Source organism: Trachurus japonicus, chromosome 7, assembly GCF_045865225.1.
Source record: "Trachurus japonicus isolate A0001 chromosome 7, Traja_1.0".
NCBI classification, from domain to species: Eukaryota; Metazoa; Chordata; class Actinopteri; order Carangiformes; family Carangidae; genus Trachurus; species Trachurus japonicus.
Window position 1 is genome coordinate 35193027 of NC_140913.1, and position 12606 is coordinate 35205632.

Here is a 12606-nt window from a genome sequence, read left to right on the forward strand (position 1 = left end):
TCGCAGAATAAAGTGCACCGTCAGCAGATCAGACTTCAAACAGGTGGGATGGAAAAGTGCTGAGATCAACACCTGCCCACCAGTATATAAACCACACCTAGATGATATGAAGTCAGTCACTTCGTTTTGTTTGTTCCTGTCGAAACTCTTTTTTCCTGTACTTTGTATTTTGTAAGTGACTCGGGGTGTATGCTTTTACTTTACTTCTGTTCAAGAGTAAATAAAAGACAACTCTATGTCGGATCCATCTTTGGTCAGCGTTTTAATTGGAGTCTTTGAAGTAAATGTCGGATAAGTTCACGGCCCAAAGGACGAGCTTTTTTATCACGACATCAGCAGAAGAGTCAATTCCGAAAAGTGGCGGGAATAAGAGGAAAAAGGCTGTTCCGTGGTGATAACCAAAAGAAGAATGAATGAAGAAGACAACATCTTGAGAGAAACTCAACGAGCCAAATTACATGAACTTCGACGACTGAAAAGCCACCAAATAAACGAGTTACTGGAAACTCACGACATTGTGGAGCATAGTAGTCCCCAATCCTGGACAGCATCTCCGCAGGTTTGCATTGACATCGAACAAGAAGACATTCCTGATGCCTACACTAGTAGGCTGTACAGCCCTGAGGTATTGGGAGCTGCAGCACAGAGCTGTCCTGAAAGGGGCATAATGCTCAGAAGCGGAAAAGCAATTGGACAGGAGATAATAGATGAGGATCCCAGTCGGCCAATTTCAATCTGTCCAATTGTGGCAAAATCTCCAGATCAACCTCGATATGTGCCATGGTCATTCGCTGACATGATCGGATTGGCAGAAAGACTTCCCGATTTGACAGAGGGAGCTGGAAAATGGATCACAGCTCTCGAAGAAAGCACAGCTGGAGTCACATTGGCCATCGGAGACATCAAAGCACTGCTTATGCACAAAACTGGGAAGCAAACAACAGAAGAAGTCTTTCTGGACGCAAATTTAATCAACGCTGTGGAAGGAAACACTGTAGATCACGTGGGATTCAACGGACATCGAGGCGTGATCTGGGCCGCACTGAGAAAGCAATTCCCGGAAAAAATGGACCCATCTAAATTGGAAGGAGAAAAGTTAAAGGAGAATGAGTGTCCAAATAAATTTCTGCGTGATTTTCAACGAAAATGGAAAGACGAAACAGGAAGTCCCTGGAACCATGACAGCACCAGCCAAAGTCTGTTTAAAGTCATGGTCAAAAAGACATTGCCATCGGAAGTGCAGAAACGTTTGGATGATGTGGTGGGACTTATGAAACAGGATTGGCCAGTTTTCGCAGAACACATTGTTCACCACGTGGAAGCCATCAGAAAAGAGAAGAAAAGAGAAGAGGAGGCCAACAAACATCTGACAGCCAGACTCACTCAATTGCAGCTGAATGAATTGAGCACCAAACAGAAAAAAGACAAAGTGTCGTGGCTTTCCTTTGTGTTGTCAAAGTCACGTGAGAGGATGAAAGGCAGGGATTCTTACAGGAATGAATAAGAGATGTATCCGTTTTAAACCAAAAACTTTACTGAAGAAAAATCAATTTTACATCCATCACTCCGTAGAAAAACTGTGCTCCCTCTCACCGCTCTCATTCAAACTGAGGCAGTCGGTGCGGTAATCTCGCGCTACTCTGCACTATAGATACAGAACACATAGATCTAACATACAAACTTAGTTTCCAACTCTTTTTTGCATATCTATGTATTATGGCTCCTACATATCCGGCCCCTAATGATTAAGCAGGAAGATTAAACATTACCAAATTAACTCAAATACAAAGAGCCATAAACTGAAACAATCATGAAATTACATTAAACAATACAGTACAAGTCATCAAATATCAATAAAGTCTTGTGTCAAACTCTTATGTATCAGTCCTTTTTTCTTCACATTTTGTCATGTGATCCTCTTGTTTTCACACTGCTTCTTGCAGCAAACATAGTTTATTTACTGGTCTCTCCAGAGTGGTGTTCTTGGTCTGTACTTTCACTCGGCGAACTGTTCCACTGGCGTCAGGTATGGTTTGGAGAATCCTTCCCATTATCCATGTGTTACGTGGAGCTGAACTGTCGACGAGTAACACCACATCTCCAGGTTTGAAGTTTCTCCTCAATTGCGACCATTTCTGGCGTTCTTGGAGGAGAGGCAGATATTCACGAGTCCATCTTGTCCAAAACAGGTCGGCAAGGTATTGCACTTGCCTCCATCGTCTTCTAGCATACTGATCATCTTTGCTGAAAGTTCCCGGTGGCATACTGGGCTGTACTTTCATCAGTAGCAAATGATTAGGCGTTAAAGGCTCAATATCATTTGGATCATCAGATGTGCTTGTGATCGGGCGGTTGTTTATGATGTTTTCAACCTCACACATGAGGGTTTGAAGACCATCGTCTGTGAGAGTCTGTTCTTTCACCAAGGCACCAAGAATCTTCCGTACGGTGCGGATTTGCCGCTCCCAAACTCCTCCTTGATGAGAGGCGGTAGGGCTGTTGAAGATCCATTTTATGCCCCTCTTCTGCATAGTCTTTTCAATGTTTGTCTGGTCCAAGTTTTTGATGGCTTCTCTTAATTCCTTTTCTGCACCAACAAAATTTGTGCCGTTATCAGAGCAGTGGAGGTTCGCAGAAGGTGTGTGGATCCCGAAAGAGGAAAATGCAAGCAACATCGAGCAATTCAGGAAAATCTCACTCCTCTGCGTAGAGTGCAAAATCTTCTTCAAGATCCTAGCTAACCGCCTCATCGAGTACCTCCTGAAGAACAGCTTCATAGACACGTCTGTGCAGAAGGGAGGCGTCCCAGGCATGCCAGGCTGCATAGAACATACTGGTGTAGTAACCCAACTCATCAGGGAGGCGCGGGAGGGGAAAGGTGACCTAGCTGTGCTTTGGCTAGACCTGGCTAACGCTTATGGTTCGATCCCGCACAAGCTGGTGGAAGCGGCCCTGACGAAATACCATGTCCCGGAGAAGATCCGAAACCTCATTTTCGACTACTATAACAACTTTTGTCTGAGGGTCTCCTCCGGGTCGTGCACATCAGCTTGGCATCGTCTCGAGAAGGGCATCATCACTGGCTGCACGGTTTCGGTTTCCCTGTTTGCACTAGCCATGACGATGCTGGTGAAGTCAGCGGAAGCGGAGTGCAGAGGTCCCTTGTCCAAATCTGGCACCCGACAACCCCCGATAAGGGCATATATGGATGACCTCACTGTAACAACAACGTCAGTGCCGGGATGCAGGTGGATCCTGCAGGGCCTTGAAAGACTCATGTCGTGGGCAAGAATGAGTTTCAAGCCTGCCAAATCCAGGTCCCTTGTCCTCAGGAAAGGAAAGGTAACGGAGAAGTTCCGCTTCTTTCTGGGGGACTCCAAGATTCCATCCGTGTCCGAGAAGCCAGTGAGGAGTTTGGGGAAGCTCTTCACCAGCGAACTGAAGGATTCTGCATCCCGCCAGTCTACCAGTGAGGACATCAGCTCTTGGCTTTTGGCTGTGGACAGGTCAGGACTCCCCGGGAAATTCAAAGCCTGGATCTACCAACATGGCATTCTGCCCAGGCTCCTCTGGCCTCTTTTGGTTTACGAAGTTCCTATTTCCACCGTGGAGAGCTTCGAAAGGAAGATCAACCATTTCCTGCGCAGATGGCTGGGCCTGCCTCGGTGTCTCAGCAGCATTGCCCTCTACGGGCGTAACACCATGCTGCAGATGCCATTCAGCAGTCTAGTGGAGGAGTTCAAGGTGACCAAGGCGAGAGAAGTCCTGCTGTTCAGAGACTCTGCTGATAGCAAAGTCTCTTCGGCGGGAGTGGAGGTCAGAACAGGGAGGAAGTGGCGCGCCCAGGAAGCCGTCGACCGGGCGGAGGCAAGGCTGCGCCACAAGGCCCTGTTGGGGACGGTGGCTGTTGGGCGGGCCGGCCTAGGGTGTATCCCCACGCCATCACTCAGCAGAGCCAGGGGCAAGGAGAGGCGGACACTCATCCAGGCGGAGGTGCGGGCAGAGGAGGAGGAAATCCGCCTCAGCAGGATGGTGGGCATGGGGAAGCAGGGAGCCTGGACCAGGTGGGAACACACTACTGGCCGGAAGATCTCGTGGGCTGATCTGTGGAGATCTGACCCACTCCGGGTCAAGTTCTTGGTTCAGTCTGTATATGACACCCTCCCGAGCCCTGCCAATCTGTTCACCTGGGGCCTGGGGGAGTCCCCTGCGTGCCAACTCTGCCAGAAGAAGGGATCTCTAGAGCATATCCTGAGCTGCTGTTCCAAGGCCTTGGGAGAGGGGCGGTACCGTTGGCGCCATGATCAGGTCCTGCGAGTAGTGGCAGATACCATCAGCAACGGCATCAGCTCCAGCAAATTCCACCAACCCACAACGGGCACCATCTCCTTCGTCCGCGCTGGGGAGAAGCCTCAGCCCTGTCGAAAACCTCAGGGGGGGCTCCTCTCTACAGCAAGAGACTGGCAGCTCCTTGTCGACCTTGGAAAACAGCTGAAGTTCCCAGCCTGCATAACAACGACCACACTCAGGCCAGACTTGGTCCTGATGTCGGAGGCCACCAAGCAGGTGGTGGTGCTAGAGTTGACAGTCCCCTGGGAAGAGAGGATGGAGGAGGCGCAGGAGAGGAAAAGGGCCAAGTATGCTCCCCTGACGGAGGAGTGTCGGGGGCAGGGGTGGAGAGCCCGCTGTGAGCCCTTTGAAGTAGGCTGCAGGGGCTTCGCAGGTCGATCATTACATCGAGTCCTGGGGCTCTTGGGAATCTGTGGGCAGCGAAGACGACGAGCCACCAAGAACATCTTAGAAGCTGCAGAGAAGGCTTCCCGGTGGCTCTGGATCAAGAGGGGGGATGTGTGGCGCAGCTAGCTACCTGGACACGAGTCGGGGGCTGATCACCTCCGGCTGGGTCGCCTGGAAGAGGGTGTCTGAAGATAAGACCCGAAACACCCAATGACACCAGGTCCTTCACTGACGACGTGTCCAGGTTGCACCGTGAGGTGTATAGCAAGACTGACTCATTATGGCGACGCCATTGACTTCCAGGAAAGACTGGTTGACAACTGCGAATAGGGCAGTGACAACTGGAGAGACAGAGGACAGCTCGGAGAGACGGCAACCGGGGCAGGGAGGGTTAGCTGCCCAACCTGTAGCTTCCGAGAGGAAGCACCCATAAGCTTGCTACGAAGTACCCTGAGGAAAAATACCCCCAGGGGTGCCCGAGAGGGGGGGAGGATGAGCACCCCATTCGGACGGATACACTGGAAACGACCCATGCTAACGGAATAACGACTACGAGCGCTGTCTGCAGATGTGGCAAGGTTTGCAAGAACCCGAGGGGTCTAAAAATCCATCAGACCAAGATGGGCTGCTTGAGGACGCAAGTGGTGCAACGCACAGTGTCTGTACTTGCTACAGCACCTGGTGAGACGGAGGAGGAGCCGGGCCCGGAGTCACCCCACAGTGCCCAGAACCTCCAGCCACCACAAGCACTTCCCCCGAGCAAACCATCAGAACATCGACGGGTTTTGTGGCCTGCTGCTAACCAGGAGACAGAATGGCGCCAGTTCGATGAGGATGTGGATGCAGCCCTTGAAGCGTCGGCGAAGGGAGACGTTGGCAGGAGACTCCAGACGATGAGCACTCTCATAATCACCATTGCAGCTGAGAGGTTTGGTGTTAAGGCGCAACACACTAAGTCACCAACAGGACCAGTCCCAAACCGCAGAGAAGGAAAAATCGCCCAACTCAGGAAAGAGCTGAGGTCGCTGAGGAGCCAGTACAGGTCAGCTAGCGAAGAGCAGAAGGAGGCACTGGCAGAACTACGAGACATGGTGCGGGGGAGGCTTACAACTCTACGGCGTGCAGAGTGGCACAGGAAGAAGGGGAAAGAGAAGGCCCGGAGACGCAGTGCCTTCATTTCAAATCCATTCGGATTTACGAAGAAGCTGCTGGGGCAGAAACGCAGTGGCCACCTCGCCTGTCCTGTAGAGGAGATCGACCACTTCTTGGAAGACACTTACAGTGATAGTGGGAGGGAGCAAGACCTCGGCCAGTGCAACACCCTCTTTTCCCCACCCAAACCCTCCATCCCCTTCAACATCAAAGAACCCACACTCAAGGAGGTGGAAGAGGTCATCAGGTCGGCCAGAGCTTCTGCAGCCCCGGGACCGAGCGGAGTACCATACAAGGTGTTCAAGCAGTGTCCTAGGCTTCGGGAACGTCTGTGGAAGATCTTGAAAGTGATCTGGAGGAAGGAGAAGGTGCCACAGCAGTGGAGGTTCGCAGAAGGTGTGTGGATCCCGAAAGAGGAAAATGCAAGCAACATCGAGCAATTCAGGACAATCTCACTCCTCTGCGTAGAGTGCAAAATCTTCTTCAAGATCCTAGCTAACCGCCTCATCGAGTACCTCCTGAAGAACAGCTTCATAGACACGTCTGTGCAGAAGGGAGGCGTCCCAGGCATGCCAGGCTGCATAGAACATACTGGTGTAGTAACCCAACTCATCAGGGAGGCGCGGGAGGGGAAAGGTGACCTAGCTGTGCTTTGGCTAGACCTGGCTAACGCTTATGGTTCGATCCCGCACAAGCTGGTGGAAGCGGCCCTGACGAAATACCATGTCCCGGAGAAGATCCGAAACCTCATTTTCGACTACTATAACAACTTTTGTCTGAGGGTCTCCTCCGGGTCGTGCACATCAGCTTGGCATCGTCTCGAGAAGGGCATCATCACTGGCTGCACGGTTTCGGTTTCCCTGTTTGCACTAGCCATGACGATGCTGGTGAAGTCAGCGGAAGCGGAGTGCAGAGGTCTCTTGTCCAAATCTGGCACCCGACAACCCCCGATAAGGGCATATATGGATGACCTCACTGTAACAACAACGTCAGTGCCGGGATGCAGGTGGATCCTGCAGGGCCTTGAAAGACTCATGTCGTGGGCAAGAATGAGTTTCAAGCCTGCCAAATCCAGGTCCCTTGTCCTCAGGAAAGGAAAGGTAACGGAGAAGTTCCGCTTCTTTCTGGGGGACTCCAAGATTCCATCCGTGTCCGAGAAGCCAGTGAGGAGTTTGGGGAAGCTCTTCACCAGCGAACTGAAGGATTCTGCATCCCGCCAGTCTACCAGTGAGGACATCAGCTCTTGGCTTTTGGCTGTGGACAGGTCAGGACTCCCCGGGAAATTCAAAGCCTGGATCTACCAACATGGCATTCTGCCCAGGCTCCTCTGGCCTCTTTTGGTTTACGAAGTTCCTATTTCCACCGTGGAGAGCTTCGAAAGGAAGATCAACCATTTCCTGCGCAGATGGCTGGGCCTGCCTCGGTGTCTCAGCAGCATTGCCCTCTACGGGCGTAACACCATGCTGCAGATGCCATTCAGCAGTCTAGTGGAGGAGTTCAAGGTGACCAAGGCGAGAGAAGTCCTGCTGTTCAGAGACTCTGCTGATAGCAAAGTCTCTTCGGCGGGAGTGGAGGTCAGAACAGGGAGGAAGTGGCGCGCCCAGGAAGCCGTCGACCGGGCGGAGGCAAGGCTGCGCCACAAGGCCCTGTTGGGGACGGTGGCTGTTGGGCGGGCCGGCCTAGGGTGTATCCCCACGCCATCACTCAGCAGAGCCAGGGGCAAGGAGAGGCGGACACTCATCCAGGCGGAGGTGCGGGCAGAGGAGGAGGAAATCCGCCTCAGCAGGATGGTGGGCATGGGGAAGCAGGGAGCCTGGACCAGGTGGGAACACACTACTGGCCGGAAGATCTCGTGGGCTGATCTGTGGAGATCTGACCCACTCCGGGTCAAGTTCTTGGTTCAGTCTGTATATGACACCCTCCCGAGCCCTGCCAATCTGTTCACCTGGGGCCTGGGGGAGTCCCCTGCGTGCCAACTCTGCCAGAAGAAGGGATCTCTAGAGCATATCCTGAGCTGCTGTTCCAAGGCCTTGGGAGAGGGGCGGTACCGTTGGCGCCATGATCAGGTCCTGCGAGTAGTGGCAGATACCATCAGCAACGGCATCAGCTCCAGCAAATTCCACCAACCCACAACGGGCACCATCTCCTTCGTCCGCGCTGGGGAGAAGCCTCAGCCCTGTCGAAAACCTCAGGGGGGGCTCCTCTCTACAGCAAGAGACTGGCAGCTCCTTGTCGACCTTGGAAAACAGCTGAAGTTCCCAGCCTGCATAACAACGACCACACTCAGGCCAGACTTGGTCCTGATGTCGGAGGCCACCAAGCAGGTGGTGGTGCTAGAGTTGACAGTCCCCTGGGAAGAGAGGATGGAGGAGGCGCAGGAGAGGAAAAGGGCCAAGTATGCTCCCCTGACGGAGGAGTGTCGGGGGCAGGGGTGGAGAGCCCGCTGTGAGCCCTTTGAAGTAGGCTGCAGGGGCTTCGCAGGTCGATCATTACATCGAGTCCTGGGGCTCTTGGGAATCTGTGGGCAGCGAAGACGACGAGCCACCAAGAACATCTTAGAAGCTGCAGAGAAGGCTTCCCGGTGGCTCTGGATCAAGAGGGGGGATGTGTGGCGCAGCTAGCTACCTGGACACGAGTCGGGGGCTGATCACCTCCGGCTGGGTCGCCTGGAAGAGGGTGTCTGAAGATAAGACCCGAAACACCCAATGACACCAGGTCCTTCACTGACGACGTGTCCAGGTTGCACCGTGAGGTGTATAGCAAGACAGAGCGCATTAATTCAACCTGGCCTCTTCTGCTTATGAAACGGCGCAAAGCGTTGATGCAAGAGCTGGTATCAAGACTGTCTGCCACTTCTATGTGTACTGCCCTAATAGTGAGGCATGTAAACATTACACCATAGCGTTTGACAGTTCCCCGGCCCCGTTTCACGTCAAAAGGTCCGAAGTAATCAACGCCTACATTCGTGAAAGGCGGCTTGTCTGGCAAAAGACGATCCTTCGGGAGATTTGCCATCTTTTGCTCTCCAACTTGACCGCGTAGTCTCCTGCAGACTGTACACTCTGATATGAGCTTCCTGATGGCTGAGGTTATTTGAGGTATCCAAAATTTTTGTCTTATCTGAGACATCATATAATTACGTCCACAATGACCAATTTTTCTGTGAACATCCTGCAGGATCAGAGTGGCAGCTCTGGAGTGTTTTGTGAGAATAGCTGGATGTTTTGCATCCTGTGGCATGGCGGAGCTGCTCAGCCGTCCTCCTACTCTCAAAATGTCCTCATTCAAAACAGGGTCAAGCTTGTACAACTGACTATTTCTCTTCACAGGCAACTTATTTTGAAGAGCCTTCACTTCTTCAGGAAACCATTGGTTTTGACTGTGCCTGATGATTTCTGATTCTGCAGCCATCAGCTCATCCAAGGTCAATGTTTTCTTTTCCATGACAGATTTGTAATTGTCCATGGATTGATGCACACACACTCTCTGTTTCTCTAGATCCTTTTCTGTCTGATGAATGGAGTGTTGCAACTCTTTTCTTTTCTCTTTCAGGTGGATCAATGTTCCTTTGACTCTCAAAAGCCATGCAACTGCTCTTTTTAGTCTGTCCCAGCTGGAATAATACTGAAGCAATCTGTTCACAGGATCAGACATTTCTTCAGTACTGATGACATTCGCTGTGACGGTTTTCACTTCTGGATCATTTTGCAGGCTTTGAGTCACACTGTCCAATCTCTCTGGCCATTCACTTTCAGGCTGTAACAGAAACTGCGGCCCCTTTATCCATGTTTCTCCTTGGATCAAGCTCTTCGCTTTCATTCCTCTTGTGGCCTGGTCAGCAGGATTTTCTGATGTTCTGATGTATCGCCACTGTTGCGGTTTGGTAGCTTCTCGTATGAGAGTAATCCTGTTTGCCACAAAGGTCTTGAAGTGAGCTGTCTCATTGTAGATGTATCTAAGGACCGTTGTACTGTCCGTCCAGAAAAGAGATGGCTGAAGTGGAATTTGCATTTCCTCTCGCAGCATCTTGTCCACTTTAACTGCGATGACCGCTGCAGTTAACTCAAGTCTTGGAATTGTGATTTGTTTAAGTGGTCCAACTCTAGACTTCCCAAAAACAAAAGCACAATGGATTCTTCCCTGATGATTCACTAGCACAAGATAAGACACTACGCCATAGGCGGTTTCACTTGCATCAGTGAAATGATGCAGCCGTGCTTCTGATGTCTGTCCAAAATCCAGGGGCTTAACACATCGGTGTATGCTGAAGTCTGAGAGGTGAGTGAGATCTTCCAACCACTTACACCATTGATCAACTTTCTGTCCACTTATTTTCTCATCCCATCCTTGCTTTTCTTTGCACAGATCTCTCAACAGAAGCTTAGCAGGAAGCACCACTGGCGCCAGGAAGCCAAGAGGGTTGTAGATGGAATTTACGACGGACAGAATTCCTCTTCTGGTCATTGGCTTGTCCTGTAGCTGGATCCTGTAGGTGAATGAATCATCTTCTGTGCACCATTGTACACCGAGAGCTCTTTCAATGGGCAGAGCGTCATGAGTGAGATCAAGATCTTTAAGCTCACTGGCTCGGTGTTCTTCAGAAATGGATGATAGGACCTTTCTGCTGTTGCTCACCCATTTTGTGAGGTTAAAACCTCCCTCTGCACACAGTTCTCGCAGGTTCTTTACCAAGGCAACAGCTTTTTCTTCTGAACTCACAGATGTTAGACAATCGTCCATATAAAAATTATGTTGAACTGTTTCAACAACTTCTGGAGCAGCTGTGTCTTTTCTATCTTCTGCTGTTCTACGCAAAGCATAACAAGCAACACTAGGGGAGGAGGTCGCACCGAACAGGTGGACTACCATGCGATACTCCTTCAGTGGTGCTTGTAGGTTGCCACTTGGCCACCACAAAAATCTCAACAGGTTAGCATCTGCTTCTGGAACTCTCACCTGATAGAACATTGATTCTATGTCAGCCATCATCGCTATTGGTTCTTCACGGAATCTGACTAAGACACCAATAAGCGAGTTGGTGAGGTCAGGACCTTGCAGTAATGCACCATTCAGGGATACCTCTTGATACGTGGCGGTGCAGTCAAAAACCACACGAATCTTCTTCTTCTTGGGGTGGTAGACCCCATGGTGAGGGACGTACCAGACCTTGTCGTCATTCTGGTCAAGCTGCTCTTGAGGGACTTCAACAGCATAGCCCTTGTCGAGTAGACTGTGCATGAACCCCTTGTAGTCTTCAAGAAAAACTTCATTTTTCTGTAGCTTTCTTTTTATACTAGCAGCTCGCTGTTCTGCCATACAGCGGTTGTTGGGCATTTTCACTGCGTCACACTTTAAAGGAAGACCCACACAGTAATGTCCATTTTCATATTTTGTTGTTCTTTGCACTGCCAGCATAAACTGTTTGTCCTCCTGAGACAACTCTTCCTTGTCGTCATAACAACGTTCAGGAAAGTCTGTGTTATACTGCTGGACCAGTAGCTGTTCTATTTCTGCCACGGAGACTCTGTTCACACTGTAGTGAGGTGTATCCTCCATGGATTTGCTCTCACTGTCTACAGGTCCACAAACCATCCAACCCAGAACTGTTCTAATGGCATATGGCCCATCATCTTGACTATTAATTACATGCCATGGTTCCATTGCCTTAGAGTTGTTGGCTCCTATAAGCAGATCAACATTGGCATCAATGTGTGGTAAGTTCACTTCACTCAGATATGGCCATTTTTGCAGATGTTGTTGCCTGGGAATGTTTTCTCTCTGAACAGGAATATTGTTGTGTGTGAAAACCTTTGGAAAATGTATATATTCTGTGCTTTCCAACCCACATACTTCCAGGTCTGAGAGCATGCAACTGTTCATCAGCTTCTGTCCATCAGGTTTGTCTTGACTCATGGTGCTCAATAGGATTTGAGTTGACTTTCCTTTCATGTTCAGTTTCTTTTGAAGCTCCTCTGTACAGAAGGTGGCGGTGCTGCCAGGGTCCATGAAGGCGTATGTCTCGATAGACTTTCCACCCTTCCGAGACCGCACTTTCACTGGAACAATAGACAACAAACAGTCAACTTCTCCGGCCCCAGTATAGCCAACTATTTCTTGAGCTGCAGACTTCTGAGCGCCTGAGATCTCCTCATTTGAAGTGCTATCATCTTTCGTTGACATAGTTGTACTCTCTTTGCCTTCTTTGTCCACATGAAGAACGTCTGGGTGTCTCTGTGAGCACTGCTTGCACACCATTCTTTTCTTGCAGGTCTTGCTAAGATGGCCTTGTGTCAAGCATCCAAAACACAACCCCTTCATCTTCAAGAAATCAACACGATCTTTGTGTGTTAGCTCTTTAAACTTCATGCAAAACTCAAACATGTGATTCTTGTGGCAGAAGAGACATGGTGTTTCAAAGGCACTTGCTGCTTTAAATGGAGTAGCCTGCTTCACTGAAGCATCTATCTTTTTCTTCTCCACAGACATGTTGATTGCAAAGGTACTTCCTTTTTGTCCACTTCTGGTAAAAGGTTTCTCCTTTTCTTTGTTTTTTCCTGTCGTAGATGTGCGACTATCTTGGAGGTCTCCGAACAGTGGATCCATGGCTATTTTTGCTTGACGGTCGATGAATATAACCAAGTCAGCAAATCTTGCTCTGTATCCTCTTTTTTCCAGGATATCAAATGCCACGTTCCGCCATTTTTCTTTCATCTTATA

General features: G+C 50.2%; 2 pseudogenes; both read left to right on the top strand.

The window, feature by feature from the left end:
• Positions 1–2565: 2565 nt before the first annotated feature.
• LOC146985238 (uncharacterized) lies at positions 2566–4889 on the top strand (annotated as a pseudogene).
• A 423-nt stretch (positions 4890–5312) lies between these two features.
• On the top strand, positions 5313–8536 carry LOC146985239 (uncharacterized; annotated as a pseudogene).
• Positions 8537–12606: the final 4070 nt, after the last annotated feature.